At 40.8% G+C, this 21,161-nt stretch overlaps 13 non-coding genes across 13 annotated transcripts; all 13 read left to right on the top strand.

The window, feature by feature from the left end:
• The first annotated feature begins 1,907 nt into the window (after nucleotides 1–1,907).
• Nucleotides 1,908–1,980, top strand: TRNAF-GAA (transfer RNA phenylalanine (anticodon GAA)). The gene has a single exon. It is a non-coding gene; the product is annotated as a tRNA-Phe (tRNA).
• Nucleotides 1,981–2,319: 339 nt separating this feature from the next.
• TRNAF-GAA (transfer RNA phenylalanine (anticodon GAA)) lies at nucleotides 2,320–2,392 on the top strand. Its single transcript has one exon. It is a non-coding gene; the product is annotated as a tRNA-Phe (tRNA).
• Nucleotides 2,393–3,808: 1,416 nt separating this feature from the next.
• On the top strand, nucleotides 3,809–3,881 carry TRNAF-GAA (transfer RNA phenylalanine (anticodon GAA)). The gene has a single exon. It is a non-coding gene; the product is annotated as a tRNA-Phe (tRNA).
• A 1,166-nt stretch (nucleotides 3,882–5,047) lies between these two features.
• Nucleotides 5,048–5,120, top strand: TRNAF-GAA (transfer RNA phenylalanine (anticodon GAA)). The gene has a single exon. It is a non-coding gene; the product is annotated as a tRNA-Phe (tRNA).
• A 1,432-nt stretch (nucleotides 5,121–6,552) lies between these two features.
• Nucleotides 6,553–6,625, top strand: TRNAF-GAA (transfer RNA phenylalanine (anticodon GAA)). The gene has a single exon. It is a non-coding gene; the product is annotated as a tRNA-Phe (tRNA).
• A 757-nt stretch (nucleotides 6,626–7,382) lies between these two features.
• On the top strand, nucleotides 7,383–7,455 carry TRNAF-GAA (transfer RNA phenylalanine (anticodon GAA)). Its single transcript has one exon. It is a non-coding gene; the product is annotated as a tRNA-Phe (tRNA).
• A 756-nt stretch (nucleotides 7,456–8,211) lies between these two features.
• Nucleotides 8,212–8,284, top strand: TRNAF-GAA (transfer RNA phenylalanine (anticodon GAA)). Its single transcript has one exon. It is a non-coding gene; the product is annotated as a tRNA-Phe (tRNA).
• A 347-nt stretch (nucleotides 8,285–8,631) lies between these two features.
• On the top strand, nucleotides 8,632–8,704 carry TRNAF-GAA (transfer RNA phenylalanine (anticodon GAA)). The gene has a single exon. It is a non-coding gene; the product is annotated as a tRNA-Phe (tRNA).
• A 6,711-nt stretch (nucleotides 8,705–15,415) lies between these two features.
• Nucleotides 15,416–15,488, top strand: TRNAF-GAA (transfer RNA phenylalanine (anticodon GAA)). Its single transcript has one exon. It is a non-coding gene; the product is annotated as a tRNA-Phe (tRNA).
• A 1,024-nt stretch (nucleotides 15,489–16,512) lies between these two features.
• Nucleotides 16,513–16,585, top strand: TRNAF-GAA (transfer RNA phenylalanine (anticodon GAA)). Its single transcript has one exon. It is a non-coding gene; the product is annotated as a tRNA-Phe (tRNA).
• A 1,463-nt stretch (nucleotides 16,586–18,048) lies between these two features.
• Nucleotides 18,049–18,121, top strand: TRNAF-GAA (transfer RNA phenylalanine (anticodon GAA)). Its single transcript has one exon. It is a non-coding gene; the product is annotated as a tRNA-Phe (tRNA).
• A 1,463-nt stretch (nucleotides 18,122–19,584) lies between these two features.
• TRNAF-GAA (transfer RNA phenylalanine (anticodon GAA)) lies at nucleotides 19,585–19,657 on the top strand. Its single transcript has one exon. It is a non-coding gene; the product is annotated as a tRNA-Phe (tRNA).
• Nucleotides 19,658–20,853: 1,196 nt separating this feature from the next.
• Nucleotides 20,854–20,926, top strand: TRNAF-GAA (transfer RNA phenylalanine (anticodon GAA)). The gene has a single exon. It is a non-coding gene; the product is annotated as a tRNA-Phe (tRNA).
• The last annotated feature ends 235 nt before the right edge of the window (nucleotides 20,927–21,161 follow it).

The raw sequence follows: 21,161 nt of genomic DNA, 5'->3' as shown, positions 1-21,161 counted from the left end.
TCTAAATTCTTTGGGATTTTGGGGTGTCTCAAAGCTTCCCTTCTCCCCGGATGTTTAGTCACTGGATTCCCCAGGGCTGAATGTCGGGTTCCGCTGAGCACATTTCCTCTCCTTGCTTGCTGTAAGTTTTAATGGTCAAAGTACTATTTTAATCTACAATTTCTGATTGTAACAAAAGCTCCCTTTTTATTAAAGTGTTACGATTTTACATTATGTTGCGACAACTCTTTATCCATCCAAAAGTGAGAAAGGACAGCCTGTAAATATCCGGAGTCGCAAAAAATTTTGGGGTGTCTCAAAGCTTCCCTTCTCCCCGGATGTTTAGTCTCTGGATTCCCCAGGGCTGAATGTCGGGTTCCGCTGAGCACATTTCCTCTCCTTGCTTGCTGTAAGTTTTAATGGTCAAAGTACTATTTTAATCTACAACTTCTGATTGTAACAAAAGCTCCCTTTTTATTAAAGTGTTACGATTTTACATTATGTTGCGGCAAATCTTTATCCATCCAAAAGTGAGAAAGGACAGCCTGTAAATATCCGGAGTCGCAAAAAATTTTGGGGTGTCTCAAAGCTTCCCTTCTCCCCGGATGTTTAGTCTCTGGATTCCCCAGGGCTGAATGTCGGGTTCCGCTGAGCACATTTCCTCTCCTTGCTTGCTGTAAGTTTTAATGGTCAAAGTACTATTTTAATCTACAATTTCTGATTGTAACAAAAGCTCCCTTTTTATTAAAGTGTTACGATTTTACATTATGTTGCGGCAACTCTTTATCCATCCAAAAGTGAGAAAGGACAGCCTGTAAATATCCGGAGTCGCAAAAAATTTTGGGGTGTCTCAAAGCTTCCCTTCTCCCCGGATGTTTAGTCTCTGGATTCCCCAGGGCTGAATGTCGGGTTCCGCTGAGCAGATTTCCTCTCCTTGCTTGCTGTAAGTTTTAATGGTCAAAGTACTATTTTAATCTGCAATTTCTGATTGTAACAAAAGCTCCCTTTTTATTAAAGTGTTACGATTTTACATTATGTTGCGACAACTCTTTATCCATCCAAAAGTGAGAAAGGACAGCCTGTAAATATCCGGAGTCGCAAAAAATTTTGGGGTGTCTCAAAGCTTCCCTTCTCCCCGGAGTTTAGTCTCTGGATTCCCCAGGGCTGAATGTCGGGTTCCGCTGAGCACATTTCCTCTCCTTGCTTGCTGTAAGTTTTAATGGTCAAAGTACTATTTTAATCTACAATTTCTGATTGTAACAAAAGCTCCCTTTTTATTAAAGTGTTACGATTTTACATTATGTTGCGGCAACTCTTTATCCATCCAAAAGTGAGAAAGGACAGCCTGTAAATATCTGGAGTCGCAAAAAATTTTGGGGTGTCTCAAAGCTTCCCTTCTCCCCGGATGTTTAGTCTCTGCATTCCCCAGGGCTGAATGTCGGGTTCCGCTGAGCACATTTCCTCTCCTTGCTTGCTGTAAGTTTTAATGGTCAAAGTACTATTTTAATCTACAATTTCTGATTGTAACAAAAGCTCCCTTTTTATTAAAGTGTTACGATTTTACATTATGTTGCGGCAACTCTTTATCCATCCAAAAGTGAGAAAGGACAGCCTGTAAATATCCGGAGTCGCAAAAAATTTTGGGGTGTCTCAAAGCTTCCCTTCTCCCCGGATGTTTAGTCTCTGGATTCCCCAGGGCTGAATGTCGGGTTCCGCTGAGCACATTTCCTCTCCTTGCTTGCTGTAAGTTTTAATGGTCAAAGTACTATTTTAATCTACAATTTCTGATTGTAACAAAAGCTCCCTTTTTATTAAAGTGTTACGATTTTACATTATGTTGCGACAACTCTTTATCCATCCAAAAGTGAGAAAGGACAGCCTGTAAAGATCTGGAGTCGCAAAAAATATCAAGATCTTAAAGTGCATAAGCTGAAATAGCTCAGTTGGTAGAGCGTTAGACTGAAGATCTAAAGGTCCCTGGTTCGATCCCGGGTTTCGGCAGGTACTACTTTTCTAATAACTATGAATCGTGTCCCAGAATAATCTAAATTCTTTGGGGTGTCTCAAAGCTTCCCTTCTCCCTGGATGTTTAGTCACTGGATTCCCCAGGGCTGAATGTCGGGTTCCGCTGAGCACATTTCCTCTCCTTGCTTGCTGTAAGTTTTAATGGTCAAAGTACTATTTTAATCTACAATTTCTGATTGTAACAAAAGCTCCCTTTTTATTAAAGTGTTACGATTTTACATTATGTTGCGGCAACTCTTTATCCATCCAAAAGTGAGAAAGGACAGCCTGTAAAGATCCGGAGTCGCAAAAAATATCAAGATCTAAAGTGCATAAGCCGAAATAGCTCATTTGGGAGAGCGTTAGACTGAAGATCTAAAGGTCCCTGGTTCCATCCCGGGTTTCGGCAGGTACTACTTTTCTTATAACTATGAATCGTGTCACAGAATAATCTAAATTCTTTGGGATTTTGGGGTGTCTCAAAGCTTCCCTTCTCCCCGGATGTTTAGTCTCTGGATTCCCCAGGGCTGAATGTCGGGTTCCGCTGAGCACATTTCCTCTCCTTGCTTGCTGTAAGTTTTAATGGTCAAAGTACTATTTTAATCTACAATTTCTGATTGTAACAAAAGCTCCCTTTTTATTAAAGTGTTACGATTTTACATTATGTTGCGGCAACTCTTTATCCATCCAAAAGTGAGAAAGGACAGCCTGTAAATATCCGGAGTCGCAAAAAATTTTGGGGTGTCTCAAAGCTTCCCTTCTCCCCGGATGTTTAGTCTCTGGATACCCCAGGGCTAAATGTCGGGTTCCGCTGAGCACATTTCCTCTCCTTGCTTGCTGTAAGTTTTAATGGTCAAAGTACTATTTTAATCTACAATTTCTGATTGTAACAAAAGCTCCCTTTTTATTAAAGTGTTACGATTTTACATTATGTTGCGACAACTCTTTATCCATCCAAAAGTGAGAAAGGACAGCCTGTAAATATCCGGAGTCGCAAAAAATTTTGGGGTGTCTCAAAGCTTCCCTTCTCCCCGGATGTTTAGTCTCTGGATTCCCCAGGGCTGAATGTCGGGTTCCGCTGAGCACATTTCCTCTCCTTGCTTGCTGTAAGTTTTAATGGTCAAAGTACTATTTTAATCTACAATTTCTGATTGTAACAAAAGCTCCCTTTTTATTAAAGTGTTACGATTTTACATTATGTTGCGACAACTCTTTATCCATCCAAAAGTGAGAAAGGACAGCCTGTAAATATCCGGAGTCGCAAAAAATTTTGGGGTGTCTCAAAGCTTCCCTTCTCCCCGGATGTTTAGTCTCTGGATTCCCCAGGGCTGAATGTCGGGTTCCGCTGAGCACATTTCCTCTCCTTGCTTGCTGTAAGTTTTAATGGTCAAAGTACTATTTTAATCTACAATTTCTGATTGTAACAAAAGCTCCCTTTTTATTAAAGTGTTACGATTTTACATTATGTTGCGGCAACTCTTTATCCATCCAAAAGTGAGAAAGGACAGCCTGTAAATATCCGGAGTCGCAAAAAATTTTGGGGTGTCTCAAAGTTTCCCTTCTCCCCGGATGTTTAGTCTCTGGATTCCCCAGGGCTGAATGTCGGGTTCTGCTGAGCACATTTCCTCTCCTTGCTTGCTGTAAGTTTTAATGGTCAAAGTACTATTTTAATCTACAATTTCTGATTGTAACAAAAGCTCCCTTTTTATTAAAGTGTTACGATTTTACATTATGTTGCGACAACTCTTTATCCATCCAAAAGTGAGAAAGGACAGCCTGTAAAGATCCGGAGTCGCAAAAAATATCAAGATCTTAAAGTGCATAAGCCGAAATAGCTCAGTTGGGAGAGCGTTAGACTGAAGATCTAAAGGTCCGTGGTTTGATCCCGGGTTTCGGCAGGTACTACTTTTCTTATAACTATGAATCGTGTCACAGAATAATCTAAATTCTTTGGGATTTTGGGGTGTCTCAAAGCTTCCCTTCTCCCCGGATGTTTCGTCTCTGGATTCCCCAGGGCTGAATGTCGGGTTCCGCTGAGCACATTTCCTCTCCTTGCTTGCTGTAAGTTTTAATGGTCAAAGTACTATTTTAATCTACAATTTCTGATTGTAACAAAAGCTCCCTTTTTATTAAAGTGTTACGATTTTACATTATGTTGCGACAACTCTTTATCCATCCAAAAGTGAGAAAGGACAGCCTGTAAAGATCCGGAGTCGCAAAAAATATCAAGATCTTAAAGTGCGTAAGCCGAAATAGCTCAGTTGGGAGAGCGTTAGACTGAAGATCTAAAGGTCCCGGGTTTCGGCAGTTACTATTTTACTTATAACTAAGAATCGTGTCCCAGAAAAATCTAAATTCTTTGGGATTTTGGGGTGTCTCAAAGCTTCCCTTCTCCCCGGATGTTTAGTCACTGGATTCCCCAGGGCTGAATGTCGGGTTCCGCTGAGCACATTTCCTCTCCTTGCTTGCTGTAAGTTTTAATGGTCAAAGTACTATTTTAACCTACAATTTCTGATTGTAACAAAAGCTCCCTTTTTATTAAAGTGTTACGATTTTACATTATGTTGCGGCAACTCTTTATCCATCCAAAAGTGAGAAAGGACAGCCTGTAAAGATCCGGAGTCGCAAAAAATATCAAGATCTTAAAGTGCGTAAGCCGAAATAGCTCAGTTGGGAGAGCGTTAGACTGAAGATCTAAAGGTCCCGGGTTTCGGCAGTTACTATTTTACTTATAACTAAGAATCGTGTCCCAGAAAAATCTAAATTCTTTGGGATTTTGGGGTGTCTCAAAGCTTCCCTTCTCCCCGGATGTTTAGTCACTGGATTCCCCAGGGCTGAATGTCGGGTTCCGCTGAGCACATTTCCTCTCCTTGCTTGCTGTAAGTTTTAATGGTCAAAGTACTATTTTAATCTACAATTTCTGATTGTAACAAAAGCTCCCTTTTTATTAAAGTGTTACGATTTTACATTATGTTGCGACAACTCTTTATCCATCCAAAAGTGAGAAAGGACAGCCTGTAAAGATCCGGAGTCGCAAAAAATATCAAGATCTTAAAGTGCATAAGCCGAAATAGCTCAGTTGGGAGAGCGTTAGACTGAAGATCTAAAGGTCCCTGGTTCGATCCCAGGTTTCGACAGGTACTACTTTTCTTATAACTATGAATCGTGTCCCAGAATAATCTAAATTCTTTGGGATTTTGGGGTGTCTCAAAGCTTCCCTTCTCCCCGGATGTTTAGTCTCTGGATTCCCCAGGGCTGAATGTCGGGTTCCGCTGAGCACATTTCCTCTCCTTGCTTGCTGTAAGTTTTAATGGTCAAAGTACTATTTTAATCTACAATTTCTGATTGTAACAAAAGCTCCCTTTTTATTAAAGTGTTACGATTTTACATTATGTTGCGGCAACTCTTTATCCATCCAAAAGTGAGAAAGGACAGCCTGTAAAGATCCGGAGTCGCAAAAAATATCAAGATCTAAAGTGCATAAGCCGAAATAGCTCAGTTGGGAGAGCGTTAGACTGAAGATCTAAAGGTCCCGGGTTTCGGCAGTTACTATTTTACTTATAACTAAGAATCGTGTCCCAGAAAAATCTAAATTCTTTGGGATTTTGGGGTGTCTCAAAGCTTCCCTTCTCCCCGGATGTTTAGTCACTGGATTCCCCAGGGCTGAATGTCGGGTTCCGCTGAGCACATTTCCTCTCCTTGCTTGCTGTAAGTTTTAATGGTCAAAGTACTATTTTAATCTACAATTTCTGATTGTAACAAAAGCTCCCTTTTTATTAAAGTGTTACGATTTTACATTATGTTGCGACAACTCTTTATCCATCCAAAAGTGAGAAAGGACAGCCTGTAAAGATCCGGAGTCGCAGAAAATGTCAAGATCTTAAAGTGCATAAGCCGAAATAGCTCAGTTGGGAGAGCGTTAGACTGAAGATCTAAAGGTCCCGGGTTTCGGCAGTTACTATTTTACTTATAACTAAGAATCGTGTCCCAGAAAAATCTAAATTCTTTGGGATTTTGGGGTGTCTCAAAGCTTCCCTTCTCCCCGGAGGTTTAGTCACTGGATTCCCCAGGGCTGAATGTCGGGTTCCGCTGAGCACATTTCCTCTCCTTGCTTGCTGTAAGTTTTAATGGTCAAAGTACTATTTTAATCTACAATTTCTGATTGTAACAAAAGCTCCCTTTTTATTAAAGTGTTACGATTTTACATTATGTTGCGGCAACTCTTTATCCATCCAAAAGTGAGAAAGGACAGCCTGTAAATATCCGGAGTCGCAAAAAGTTTTGGGGTGTCTCAAAGCTTCCCTTCTCCCCGGATGTTTAGTCTCTTGATTCCCCAGGGCTGAATGTCGGGTTCCGCTGAGCACATTTCCTCTCCTTGCTTGCTGTAAGTTTTAATGGTCAAAGTACTATTTTAATCTACAATTTCTGATTGTAACAAAAGCTCCCTTTTTATTAAAGTGTTACGATTTTACATTATGTTGCGACAACTCTTTATCCATCCAAAAGTGAGAAAGGACAGCCTGTAAAGATCCGGAGTCGCAGAAAATGTCAAGATCTTAAAGTGCATAAGCCGAAATAGCTCAGTTGGGAGAGCGTTAGACTGAAGATCTAAAGGTCCCTGGTTCGATCCCGGGTTTCGGCAGGTACTACTTTTCTAATAACTAAGAATCGTGTCCCAGAAAAATCTAAATTCTTTGAAATTTTGGGGTGTATCAAAGCTTCCCTTCTCCCCGGATGTTTAGTCACTGGATTCCCCAGGGCTGAATGTCGGGTTCCGCTGAGCACATTTCCTCTCCTTGCTTGCTGTAAGTTTTAATGGTCAAAGTACTATTTTAACCTACAATTTCTGATTGTAACAAAAGCTCCCTTTTTATTAAAGTGTTACAATTTTACATTATGTTGCGGCAACTCTTTATCCATCCAAAAGTGAGAAAGGACAGCCTGTAAAGATCCGGAGTCGCAAAAAATATCAAGATCTTAAAGTGCGTAAGCCGAAATAGCTCAGTTGGGAGAGCGTTAGACTGAAGATCTAAAGGTCCCGGGTTTCGGCAGTTACTATTTTACTTATAACTAAGAATCGTGTCCCAGAAAAATCTAAATTCTTTGGGATTTTGGGGTGTATCAAAGCTTCCCTTCTCCCCGGATGTTTAGTCACTGGATTCCCCAGGGCTGAATGTCGGGTTCCGCTGAGCACATTTCCTCTCCTGGCTTGCTGTAAGTTTTAATGGTCAAAGTACTATTTTAATCTACAATTTCTGATTGTAACAAAAGCTCCCTTTTTATTAAAGTGTTACGATTTTACATTATGTTGCGACAACTCTTTATCCATCCAAAAGTGAGAATGGACAGCCTGTAAAGATCCGGAGTCGCAAAAAATATCAAGATCTTAAAGTGCATAAGCCGAAATAGCTCAGTTGGGAGAGCGTTAGACTGAAGATCTAAAGGTCTCTTGTTCGATCCCAGGTTTCGACAGGTACTACTTTTCTTATAACTATGAATCGTGTCCCAGAATAATCTAAATTCTTTGGGATTTTGGGGTGTCTCAAAGCTTCCCTTCTCCCCGGATGTTTAGTCTCTGGATTCCCCAGGGCTGAATGTCGGGTTCCGCTGAGCACATTTCCTCTCCTTGCTTGCTGTAAGTTTTAATGGTCAAAGTACTATTTTAATCTACAATTTCTGATTGTAACAAAAGCTCCCTTTTTATTAAAGTGTTACGATTTTACATTATGTTGCGGCAACTCTTTATCCATCCAAAAGTGAGAAAGGACAGCCTGTAAAGATCCGGAGTCGCAAAAAATATCAAGATCTAAAGTGCATAAGCCGAAATAGCTCAGTTGGGAGAGCGTTAGACTGAAGATCTAAAGGTCCCGGGTTTCGGCAGTTACTATTTTACTTATAACTAAGAATCGTGTCCCAGAAAAATCTAAATTCTTTGGGATTTTGGGGTGTCTCAAAGCTTCCCTTCTCCCCGGATGTTTAGTCACTGGATTCCCCAGGGCTGAATGTCGGGTTCCGCTGAGCACATTTCCTCTCCTTGCTTGCTGTAAGTTTTAATGGTCAAAGTACTATTTTAATCTACAATTTCTGATTGTAACAAAAGCTCCCTTTTTATTAAAGTGTTACGATTTTACATTATATTGCGACAACTCTTTATCCATCCAAAAGTGAGAAAGGACAGCCTGTAAAGATCCGGAGTCGCAAAAAATATCAAGATCTTAAAGTGCGTAAGCCGAAATAGCTCAGTTGGGAGAGCGTTAGACTGAAGATCTAAAGGTCCCTGGTTCGATCCCAGGTTTCAACAGGTACTACTTTTCTTATAACTATGAATCGTGTCCCAGAATAATCTAAATTCTTTGGGATTTTGGGGTGTCTCAAAGCTTCCCTTCTCCCCGGATGTTTAGTCTCTGGATTTCCCAGGGCTGAATGTCGGGTTCCGCTGAGCACATTTCCTCTCCTTGCTTGCTGTAAGTTTTAATGGTCAAAGTACTATTTTAATCTACAATTTCTGATTGTAACAAAAGCTCCCTTTTTATTAAAGTGTTACGATTTTACATTATGTTGCGGCAACTCTTTATCCATCCAAAAGTGAGAAAGGACAGCCTGTAAAGATCCGGAGTCGCAAAAAATATCAAGATCTAAAGTGCATAAGCCGAAATAGCTCAATTGGGACAGCGTTAGACTGAAGATCTAAAGGTCCCTGGTTCAATCCCGGGTTTCGGCAGGTACTACTTTTCTTATAACTATGAATCGTGTCACAGAATAATCTAAATTCTTTGGGATTTTGGGGTGTCTCAAAGCTTCCCTTCTCCCCGGATGTTTAGTCTCTGGATTCCCCAGGGCTGAATGTCGGGTTCCGCTGAGCACATTTCCTCTCCTTGCTTGCTGTAAGTTTTAATGGTCAAAGTACTATTTTAATCTACAATTTCTGATTGTAACAAAAGCTCCCTTTTTATTAAAGTGTTACGATTTTACATTATGTTGCGGCAACTCTTTATCCATCCAAAAGTGAGAAAGGACAGCCTGTAAATATCCGGAGTCGCAAAAAATTTTGGGGTGTCTCAAAGCTTCCCTTCTCCCCGGATGTTTAGTCTCTGGATTCCCCAGGGCTGAATGTCGGATTCCGCTGAGCACATTTCCTCTCCTTGCTTGCTGTAAGTTTTAATGGTCAAAGTACTATTTTAATCTACAATTTCTGATTGTAACAAAAGCTCCCTTTTTATTAAAGTGTTACGATTTTACATTATGTTGCGGCAACTCTTTATCCATCCAAAAGTGAGAAAGGACAGCCTGTAAATATCCGGAGTCGCAAAAAATTTTGGGGTGTCTCAAAGCTTCCCTTCTCCCCGGATGTTTAGTCTCTGGATTCCCCAGGGCTGAATGTCGGGTTCCGCTGAGCAGATTTCCTCTCCTTGCTTGCTGTAAGTTTTAATGGTCAAAGTACTATTTTAATCTACAATTTCTGATTGTAACAAAAGCTCCCTTTTTATTAAAGTGTTACGATTTTACATTATGTTGCGACAACTCTTTATCCATCCAAAAGTGAGAAAGGACAGCCTGTAAATATCCGGAGTCGCAAAAAATTTTGGGGTGTCTCAAAGCTTCCCTTCTCCCCGGATGTTTAGTCTCTGGATTCCCCAGGGCTGAATGTCGGATTCCGCTGAGCACATTTCCTCTCCTTGCTTGCTGTAAGTTTTAATGGTCAAAGTACTATTTTAATCTACAATTTCTGATTGTAACAAAAGCTCCCTTTTTATTAAAGTGTTACGATTTTACATTATGTTGCGGCAACTCTTTATCCATCCAAAAGTGAGAAAGGACAGCCTGTAAATATCCGGAGTCGCAAAAAATTTTGGGGTGTCTCAAAGCTTCCCTTCTCCCCGGATGTTTAGTCTCTGGATTCCCCAGGGCTGAATGTCGGGTTCCGCTGAGCAGATTTCCTCTCCTTGCTTGCTGTAAGTTTTAATGGTCAAAGTACTATTTTAATCTACAATTTCTGATTGTAACAAAAGCTCCCTTTTTATTAAAGTGTTACGATTTTACATTATGTTGCGACAACTCTTTATCCATCCAAAAGTGAGAAAGGACAGCCTGTAAATATCCGGAGTCGCAAAAAATTTTGGGGTGTCTCAAAGCTTCCCTTCTCCCCGGATGTTTAGTCTCTGGATTCCCCAGGGCTGAATGTCGGGTTCCGCTGAGCACATTTCCTCTCCTTGCTTGCTGTAAGTTTTAATGGTCAAAGTACTATTTTAATCTACAATTTCTGATTGTAACAAAAGCTCCCTTTTTATTAACCCCTTAAGGACGCAGCCTAGTTTGGGCCTTAAGGCTCAGAGCCCATTTTTCAAATCTGACATATTTCACTTTATGTGGTAATAACGTCGGAATGCTTAAACCTATCCAAGCGAGATTGTTTTCTCGTGACACTTTGGGCTTCATGTTCGTGGTAAAATTTGGTCGATATATTCAGTCTTTATTTGTGAAAAATTGCAAAATTTAGAGAAAATTTACAAAAAATAGCATTTTTCAGAATTTAAATGCATCTGCTTGAAAAACAGACGGTTATACCACCCAAAATAGTTACTAGTTCACATTTCCCATATGTCTACTTTAGATTGGCATCGTTTTTTGAACATTATTTTATTTTTCTTGGACGTTACAAGGTTTAGAACATAAACAGCAATTTCTCATATTCTTAAGAAAATTTCAAAAGCCTTTTTTTGAAGGTGCCAGTTCAGTTCTGAAGTGGATTTGAGGGGCCTATGTATTAGAAACCCCCATAAAACACCCCATTTTAAAAACTAGACCCCTCAAAGTATTCAAAACAGCATATAGAAAGTTTTTTAACCCTTCAGGCATTTCACAGGAATTAAAGCAAAGTGGAAATGAAATTTGCAAATTTCATTTTTTCTGCTGAATTTCAATTTTATTCAATTTTTTTTTAGTAACAGAGAAGGTTTTACCAGAGAAACACTACTAAATATGTATTGTCCAGATTCTGCAGTTTTTAGAAATGTCCCACATGTGGCCCTACTGCGCTCGTGGACTAAAACACAAGCCCTAGAAGCAAAGAAGCACCTAGTGCATTTTGAGGCCTCTTTTTTATTAGAATATATTTTAGGCAGCATGCCAGGTTTGAAGAGGCGTTGAGGTATCAAAACAATGGAAACCCACCAGAAGTGACCCCATTTTGGAAATTACACCCCTCAAGGAATTCATTTATGGTTTTTGTTATCATTTTGACCGCACAGTTTTTTCACAGCACCTATTTGAATTGGGCTGTGAAATGAAAAAAATGATATTTTTTCCAATAAAATGTCATTTTTGATCAAATTTTCTTATTTTCACAGGGAACAACATACCCCATTTTGTTGCCCAATTTGTCCTTAGTGCGGCAATACCCCATTTGTGGTGATAAACTGCCGTTTGGGCCCATGGGAGGGCTCAGAAGGAAAGGAGCGCTATGTGTTTGTTGGAGTCCAGATTTTGCTGGATTGGTTTTCGGGTGCCATGTCGCATTTGCAGAGCCCCAGAGGTATCAAAGCAATGGAAACCCACCCGAAGTGACCCCATTTTGGAAACTACACCCCTCAAGGAATTCATTTATGGTTTTTGTTATCATTTTGACCGCACAGGTTTTTCACAGCACCTATTTGAATTGGGCTGTGAAATGAAAAAAATTATATTTTTTCCAATAAGATGTCATTTTTGATCAAAATTTCTTATTTTCACAGGGAACAACATACCCCATTTTGTTGCCCAATTTGTCCTTAGTGCGGCAATACCCCATTTGTGGTGATAAACTGCCGTTTGGGCCCATGGGAGGGCTCAGACGGAAAGGAGCGCTATGTGTTTGTTGGAGTCCAGATTTTGCTGGATTGGTTTTCGGGTGCCATGTTGCATTTGCAGAGCCCCAGAGGTATCAAAGCAATGGAAACCCACCAGAAGTGACCCCATTTTGGAAACTACACCCCTCAAGGAATTCATTTATGGTTTTTGTTATCATTTTGACCGCACAGTTTTTTCACAGCACCTATTTGAATTGGGCTGTGAAATGAAAAAAATGATATTTTTTCCAATAAGATGTCATTTTTGATCAAAATTTCTTATTTTCACAAGGAACAACATACCCCATTTTGTTGCCCAATTTGTCCTTAGTGCGGCAATACCCCATTTGTGGTGATAAACTGCCCTTTGGGCCCATGGGAGGGCTCAGAAGGAAAGGACCACCATTTGGCCTACTGGAGCTTTTCTGGTGCTAAGTCATGTGTGCAGAAGCCCCTGAGGTACCAGTACAGTTGAAACCCCCGAGAAGTGACCCCATTTTAAAAACTACACCCCTTAAGACATTCATCTAGAGGTGTAGTGAGCATTTTGACCCCACAGGTACTGTGTAAAAGATAATGCGCAGCAGATGGTGCAGTGTGAGATTTGCAATTTTATATATGTATATGCCATTTCAGTGTCCAATATAGTGTGCCCAGCATGCGCCACCGGAGATATACACCCCTTAAATTGTAATGTGGGTTCTCCTGGGTACGACAATACCCTACATGTGGCTGTTATCAGCTGCCTGGGCATACGGCAGGGCTCAGAAGGGAAAGATGAGGGGGGTAAGCTGTGCGGAGTGCATCAGGGTAAATTAAAAATCAAGGGATGTATGATACATTTTAAAACAATCTTTTATACAGAGCCCTGGTTTTTCGGGACACGTGTCACATTGGTATATTGTGTTCTTCCTTATCCCCCTCTTATAGCAGACTCTGCACCTCTTTTGACTCTTTCCCTTTCCACCGGTTTGGGGACCTTCTCCTGGAAAGTGTTGCCCTGGTACGATGCGTGTGACCTCGCTTCCAGAAGTACTGGGTGCCCCCCCTTCCTGGTCCCTAAAGATTAGATCTTGAAATTCCAGGAAAGTTCCCCTCTGGCCTGCACATCGACGTAGCACATACGCATTGTACAAAGCCATCTGTATGATGTGCCCGGCCAGCTTCTTATACCACACCGCATGGCGCTGTAGGGCTTCAGGACTTGATTTGACAAGTCCATCCCTCCCATGTACCTATTGTAGTCCAGGATGCAGTCTGGTTTGGGGGTGGCCTTTCCTTCATATATCCTAAACCTGTAGGTATACCCTGATGCACTCTCGCACAGCTTATACATCTTCACGCCATACCTTGCCCTCTTACCTGGCAGGTACTGGCGGAATTGAACCCTCCCTTTAAAATGTACCAGGGACTCATCAATAGAAAAACACTTCTCGGGGGTGTATGCTTGGGAAAACCGGGCACTGGAACGGTCTAATAGGGGTCTCCGTTTATACAAACGGTCAAAACTGGGGTCATCTCGGAGTGGGCACGGCTCATTATCAGTATAATGTAAGAAGCGAAGTATTGCCTCATTTATTTATTTTTTTAGGTTCCAGTTCATTTCTGAAGTTGCTTTGAGGGGCCCATATATTAGAAACCCCTATCAAACACCCCATTTTAGAAACTAGACCCCTCAAAGTATTCACAACAGCATTTAGAAAGTTTATGAACCCTTTAGGTGTTTCACAGAAATTTAGAGCAAAGTAGAGGTGAAATTTACTCTTTTTATACCATTTTTTTTATAACACAAAAGGACTTATCAGAGAAACGCAACTCAATACTTATTGCCCAGATTCTGCAGTTTAGAGAAATATCCCACATGTGGCCCTCGGGCGGTAATGGACTGAAGCACCGGCCTCCGAAGCAAAGGAGCACCTAGCGGATTTTGAGCCCTCTTTTTTATTAGGCACCATGTCCGGTTTGAAGAGGTCTTGTGGTGCCAAAACATTGGAAACCCCCCAAAAGTGACCCCAATTTGGAAACTAGACCCCTTGAGGAATCCATTGTAGTTTTCTTGGGGTGCATGCGGCTTTTTGATCAGTTTTTATTCCATTTTTAGGTGGCGTGGTGACTAATAAACAGCAATTCTACTATTGTTTTTGTATACTTTTTTTTTTACAGCGTTCACCGTGCGCTATAAATGACATATTCACTTTATTCTGCGGGGCGATACGATCACGGCGATACCAGATGTTTATAGTTTTTTTTTATGTCTTATGGCGTTTGCACAATAAAATACGTTTTGTAAACAATCATTCACTTTTTGTTACCTTATTCTAAGAGCCAGAACGTTTTTATTTTTCAATCAATAAAGGCGTGCGAGGACTTTTTTTTTGCTTAACGAACTGTATTTTCCATCAGTACCATTTTTAGGTACATGCGACTTTTTGATCTCTTTTTATTCCATTTTTTGGGAGGTGAAGTGACCAAACAATTGTGATTGTGGTACGGTTTATTAATATTTTTTTTTACGGCGTTCACCGTGCGGGATAAATAACAAAATAATTTTGTAGCTCAGGCCGTTACGGACGCGGCGATACCAATTATGTATAGTTTATTTGTTTGTTTATATATTTTTATTAATAATAAAGGACTGATAAGGGAAAAAGTGGGACTTTTACTTTTATTACTTTTAAAACTTTTATTTTCTTATTTTTACACATCTTTTTTTAACTTTTTTTTTACTTTATTACTTTGTCCCACTAGGGGACATGAGGGCAGGAGGCCCTGATCGCTATTCTAATACACTGCACTACATGCGTAGTGCAGTGTATTAGAACTGTCAGCTACTCACTGACAGCAAGCATAGTGGGTCCTGACGTTGTCAGGACCCACTAGGCTTCCGTCTATGGCATAGCCGGACGCCATTGTTTGGTGTCCGGTTGCCATAGTCACCATCGCCGGCCGCTATCGCGTAGCAGGCCGGCGATGGCAGCTTAACCCCTAAAAAGCCGCGATCTCTATAGAACGCGGCTTTTAAGGGGTTAATCAGCGGGGACACAGCGATCGGTCCCCGCTGTAGGAGCTGTGACAGCTGCTGAACAAGACAGCAGTGTCACAGCTCCTGTATGTGTCGGGAGGACGGCCGAAACGGCCGTTACTCCCGTGACGTACTATTACGTCATGGAGCGCGAACGATACAGCTGCCATGACGTAATAGTACGTCAAGGAGCGGGAAGGGGTTAAAGTGTTACGATTTTACATTATGTTGCGGCAACTCTTTATCCATCCAAAAGTGAGAAAGGACAGCCTGTAAATATCCGGAGTCGCAAAAAATTTTGGGGTGTCTCAAAGCTTCCCTTCTCCCCGGATGTTTAGTCTCTGGATTCCCCAGGGCTGAATGTCGGGTTCCGCTGAGCACATTTCCTCTCCTTGCTTGCTGTAAGTTTTCATGGTCAAAGTACTATTTTAATCTACAATTTCTGATTGTAACAAAAGCTCCCTTTTTATTAAAGTGTTACGATTTTACATTATGTTGCGACAACTCTTTATCCATCCAAAAGTGAGAAAGGACAGCCTGTAAAGATCCGGAGTCGCAAAAAATATCAAGATCTTAAAGTGCATAAGCCGAAATAGCTCAGTTGGGAGAGCGTTAGACTGAAGATCTAAAGGTCCCTGGTTCGATCCCGGGTTTCAGCAGGTACTACTTTTCTTATAACTATGAATCGTGTCACAGAATAATCTAAATTCTTTGGGATTTTGGGGTGTCTCAAAGCTTCCCTTCTCCCCGGATGTTTCGTCTCTGGATTCCCCAGGGCTGAATGTCGGGTTCCGCTGAGCACATTTCCTCTCCTTGCTTGCTGTAAGTTTTAATGGTCAAAATACTATTTTAATCTAGAAATTCTGATTGTAACAAAAGCTCCCTTTTTATTAACGTGTTACGATTTTACATTATGTTGCGACAACTCTTTATCCATCCAAAAGTGAGAAAGGACAGCCTGTAAAGATCCGGAGTCGCAAAAAATATCAAGATCTTAAAGTGCGTAAGCCGAAATAGCTCAGTTGGGAGAGCGTTAGACTGAAGATCTAAAGGTCCCGGGTTTCGGCAGTTACTATTTTACTTATAACTAAGAATCGTGTCCCAGAAAAATCTAAATTCTTTGGGATTTTGGGGTGTCTCAAAGCTTCCCTTCTCCCCGGATGTTTAGTCACTGGATTCCCCGGGGCTGAATGTCGGGTTCCGCTGAGCACATTTCCTCTCCTTGCTTGCTGTAAGTTTTAATGGTCAAAGTACTATTTTAATCTACAATTTCTGATTGTAACAAAAGCTCCCTTTTTATTAAAGTGTTACGATTTTACATTATGTTGCGGCAACTCTTTATCCATCCAAAAGTGAGAAAGGACAGCCTGTAAATATCCGGAGTCGCAAAAAATTTTGGGGTGTCTCAAAGCTTCCCTTCTCCCCGGATGTTTAGTCTCTGGATTCCCCAGGGCTGAATGTCGGGTTCCGCTGAGCACATTTCCTCTCCTTGCTTGCTGTAAGTTTTAATGGTCAAAGTACTATTTTAATCTACAATTTCTGATTGTAACAAAAGCTCCCTTTTTATTAAAGTGTTACGATTTTACATTATGTTGCGACAACTCTTTATCCATCCAAAAGTGAGAAAGGACAGCCTGTAAAGATCCGGAGTCGCAAAAAATATCAAGATCTTAAAGTGCATAAGCCGAAATAGCTCAGTTGGGAGAGCGTTAGACTGAAGATCTAAAGGTCCCTGGTTCAATCCCGGGTTTCGGCAGGTACTACTTTTTTTATAACTATGAATCGTGTCACAGAATAATCTAAATTCTTTGGGATTTTGGGGTGTCTCAAAGCTTCCCTTCTCCCCGGATGTTTAGTCTCTGGATTCCCCAGGGCTGAATGTCGGGTTCCGCTGAGCACAATTCCTCTCCTTGCTTGCTGTAAGTTTTAATGGTCAAAGTACTATTTTAATCTACAATTTCTGATTGTAACAAAAGCTCCCTTTTTATTAAAGTGTTACGATTTTACATTATGTTGCGACAACTCTTTATCCATCCAAAAGTGAGAAAGGACAGCCTGTAAAGATCCGGAGTCGCAAAAAATATCAAGATCTTAAAGTGCGTAAGCAGAAATAGCTCAGTTGGGAGAGCTTTAGACTGAAGATCTAAAGGTCCCGGGTTTCGGCAGTTACTATTTTACTTATAACTAAGAATCGTGTCCCAGAAAAATCTAAATTCTTTGGGATTTTGGGGTGTCTCAAAGCTTCCCTTCTCCCCGGATGTTTAGTCACTGGATTCCCCAGGGCTGAATGTCGGGTTCCGCTGAGCACATTTCCTCTCCTTGCTTGCTGTAAGTTTTAATGGTCAAAGTACTATTTTAATCTACAATTTCTGAATGTAACAAAAGCTCCCTTTTTATTAAAGTGTTACGATTTTACATTATGTTGCGGCATACAATTACACTGTTGCAGTATACAACTCTTTATCCATCCAAAAGTGAGAAAGGACAGCCTGTAAAGATCCGGAGTCGCAAAAAATATCAAGATCTTTAAGTGCGTAAGCCGAAATAGCTCAGTTGGGAGAGCGTTAGACTGAAGATCTTAAGGTCCCTGGTTCGGTTTCGGCAGGTACTATTATTCTTATAACTAAGAATCGTGTCCCAGAATAATCTAAATTCTTTGGGATTTTGGGGTGTCTCAAAGCTTCCCTTCTCCCCGGATGTTTCGTCTCTGGATTCCCCAGGGCTGAATGTCGGGTTCCGCTGAGCACATTTCCTCTCCTTGCTTGCTGTAAGTTTTAATGGTCAAAGTACTATTTTAATCTACAATTTCTGATTGTAACAAAAGCTCCCTTTTTATTAAAGTGTTACGATTTTACATTATGTTGCGGCAACTCTTTATCCATCCAAAAGTGAGAAAGGACAGCCTGTAAATATCCGGAGTCGCAAAAAATTTTGGGGTGTCTCAAAGCTTCCCTTCTCCCCGGATGTTTAGTCTCTGGATTCCCCAGGGCTGAATGTCGGGTTCCGCTGAGCACATTTCCTCTCCTTGCTTGCTGTAAGTTTTAATGGTCAAAGTACTATTTTAATCTACAATTTCTGATTGTAACAAAAGCTCCCTTTTTATTAAAGTGTTACGATTTTACATTATGTTGCGACAACTCTTTATCCATCCAAAAGTGAGAAAGGACAGCCTGTAAAGATCCGGAGTCGCAAAAAATATCAAGATCTTAAAGTGCATAAGCCGAAATAGCTCAGTTGGGAGAGCGTTAGACTGAAGATCTAAAGGTCCCTGGTTCAATCCCGGGTTTCGGCAGGTACTACTTTTTTTATAACTATGAATCGTGTCACAGAATAATCTAAATTCTTTGGGATTTTGGGGTGTCTCAAAGCTTCCCTTCTCCCCGGATGTTTAGTCTCTGGATTCCCCAGGGCTGAATGTCGGGTTCCGCTGAGCACAATTCCTCTCCTTGCTTGCTGTAAGTTTTAATGGTCAAAGTACTATTTTAATCTACAATTTCTGATTGTAACAAAAGCTCCCTTTTTATTAAAGTGTTACGATTTTACATTATGTTGTGACAACTCTTTATCCATCCAAAAGTGAGAAAGGACAGCCTGTAAAGATCCGGAGTCGCAAAAAATATCAAGATCTTAAAGTGCGTAAGCAGAAATAGCTCAGTTGGGAGAGCTTTAGACTGAAGATCTAAAGGTCCCGGGTTTCGGCAGTTACTATTTTACTTATAACTAAGAATCGTGTCCCAGAAAAATCTAAATTCTTTGGGATTTTGGGGTGTCTCAAAGCTTCCCTTCTCCCCGGATGTTTAGTCACTGGATTCCCCAGGGCTGAATGTCGGGTTCCGCTGAGCACATTTCCTCTCCTTGCTTGCTGTAAGTTTTAATGGTCAAAGTACTATTTTAATCTACAATTTCTGAATGTAACAAAAGCTCCCTTTTTATTAAAGTGTTACGATTTTACATTATGTTGCGGCATACAATTACACTGTTGCAGTATACAACTCTTTATCCATCCAAAAGTGAGAAAGGACAGCCTGTAAAGATCCGGAGTCGCAAAAAATATCAAGATCTTTAAGTGCGTAAGCCGAAATAGCTCAGTTGGGAGAGCGTTAGACTGAAGATCTTAAGGTCCCTGGTTCGGTTTCGGCAGGTACTATTATTCTTATAACTAAGAATCGTGTCCCAGAATAATCTAAATTCTTTGGGATTTTGGGGTGTCTCAAAGCTTCCCTTCTCCCCGGATGTTTCGTCTCTGGATTCCCCAGGGCTGAATGTCGGGTTCCGCTGAGCACATTTCCTCTCCTTGCTTGCTGTAAGTTTTAATGGTCAAAGTACTATTTTAATCTACAATTTCTGATTGTAACAAAAGCTCCCTTTTTATTAAAGTGTTACGATTTTACATTATGTTGCGGCAACTCTTTATCCATCCAAAAGTGAGAAAGGACAGCCTGTAAATATCCGGAGTCGCAAAAAATTTTGGGGTGTCTCAAAGCTTCCCTTCTCCCCGGATGTTTAGTCTCTGGATTCCCCAGGGCTGAATGTCGGGTTCCGCTGAGCACATTTCCTCTCCTTGCTTGCTGTAAGTTTTAATGGTCAAAGTACTATTTTAATCTACAATTTCTGATTGTAACAAAAGCTCCCTTTTTATTAAAGTGTTACGATTTTACATTATGTTGCGACAACTCTTTATCCATCCAAAAGTGAGAAAGGACAGCCTGTAAAGATCCGGAGTCGCAAAAAATATCAAGATCTTAAAGTGCATAAGCCGAAATAGCTCAGTTGGGAGAGCGTTAGACTGAAGATCTAAAGGTCCCTGGTTCAATCCCGGGTTTCGGCAGGTACTACTTTTTTTATAACTATGAATCGTGTCACAGAATAATCTAAATTCTTTGGGATTTTGGGGTGTCTCAAAGCTTCCCTTCTCCCCGGATGTTTAGTCTCTGGATTCCCCAGGGCTGAATGTCGGGTTCCGCTGAGCACAATTCCTCTCCTTGCTTGCTGTAAGTTTTAATGGTCAAAGTACTATTTTAATCTACAATTTCTGATTGTAACAAAAGCTCCCTTTTTATTAAAGTGTTACGATTTTACATTATGTTGCGACAACTCTTTATCCATCCAAAAGTGAGAAAGGACAGCCTGTAAAGATCCGGAGTCGCAAAAAATATCAAGATCTTAAAGTGCGTAAGCAGAAATAGCTCAGTTGGGAGAGCTTTAGACTGAAGATCTAAAGGTCCCGGGTTTCGGCAGTTACTATTTTACTTATAACTAAGAATCGTGTCCCAGAAAAATCTAAATTCTTTGGGATTTTGGGGTGTCTCAAAGCTTCCCTTCTCCCCGGATGTTTAGTCACTGGATTCCCCAGGGCTGAATGTCGGGTTCCGCTGAGCACATTTCCTCTCCTTGCTTGCTGTAAGTTTTAATGGTCAAAGTACTATTTTAATCTACAATTTCTGAATGTAACAAAAGCTCCCTTTTTATTAAAGTGTTACGATTTTACATTATGTTGCGGCATACAATTACACTGTTGCAGTATACAACTCTTTATCCATCCAAAAGTGAGAAAGGACAGCCTGTAAAGATCCGGAGTCGCAAAAAATATCAAGATCTTTAAGTGCGTAAGCCGAAATAGCTCAGTTGGGAGAGCGTTAGACTGAAGATCTTAAGGTCCCTGGTTCGGTTTCGGCAGGTACTATTATTCTTATAACTAAGAATCGTGTCCCAGAATAATCTAAATTCTTTGGGATTTTGGGGTGTCTCAAAGCTTCCCTTCTCCCCGGATGTTTAGTCACTGGATTCCCCAGGGCTGAATGTCGGGTTCCGCTGAGCACATTTCCTCTCCTTGCTTGCTGTAAGTTTTAATGGTCAAAGTACTATTTTAATCTACAATTTCTGATTGTAACAAAAGCTCCCTTTTTATTAAAGTGTTACGATTTTACATTATGTTGCGACAACTCTTTATCCATCCAAAAGTGAGAAAGGACAGCCTGTAAAGATCCGGAGTCGCAGAAAATATCAAGATCTTAAAGTGCATAAGCCGAAATAGCTCAGTTGGGAGAGCGTTAGACTGAAGATCTAAAGGTCCCTGGTTCGATCCCGGGTTTCGGCAGGTACTACTTTTCTAATAACTAAGAATCGTGTCCCAGAAAAATCTAAATTCTTTGAAATTTTGGGGTGTATCAAAGCTTCCCTTCTCCCCGGATGTTTAGTCACTGGATTCCCCAGGGCTGAATGTCGGGTTCCGCTGAGCACATTTCCTCTCCTTGCTTGCTGTAAGTTTTAATGGTCAAAGTACTATTTTAACCTACAATTTCTGATTGTAACAAAAGCTCCCTTTTTATTAA

Source organism: Rhinoderma darwinii, chromosome 7 (genome assembly GCF_050947455.1).
Source record: "Rhinoderma darwinii isolate aRhiDar2 chromosome 7, aRhiDar2.hap1, whole genome shotgun sequence".
Lineage (NCBI taxonomy): Eukaryota > Metazoa > Chordata > Amphibia > Anura > Rhinodermatidae > Rhinoderma > Rhinoderma darwinii.
Note: the sequence above shows the minus strand (reverse complement) of the source record. Positions and strands in the feature narration are given on the sequence as shown.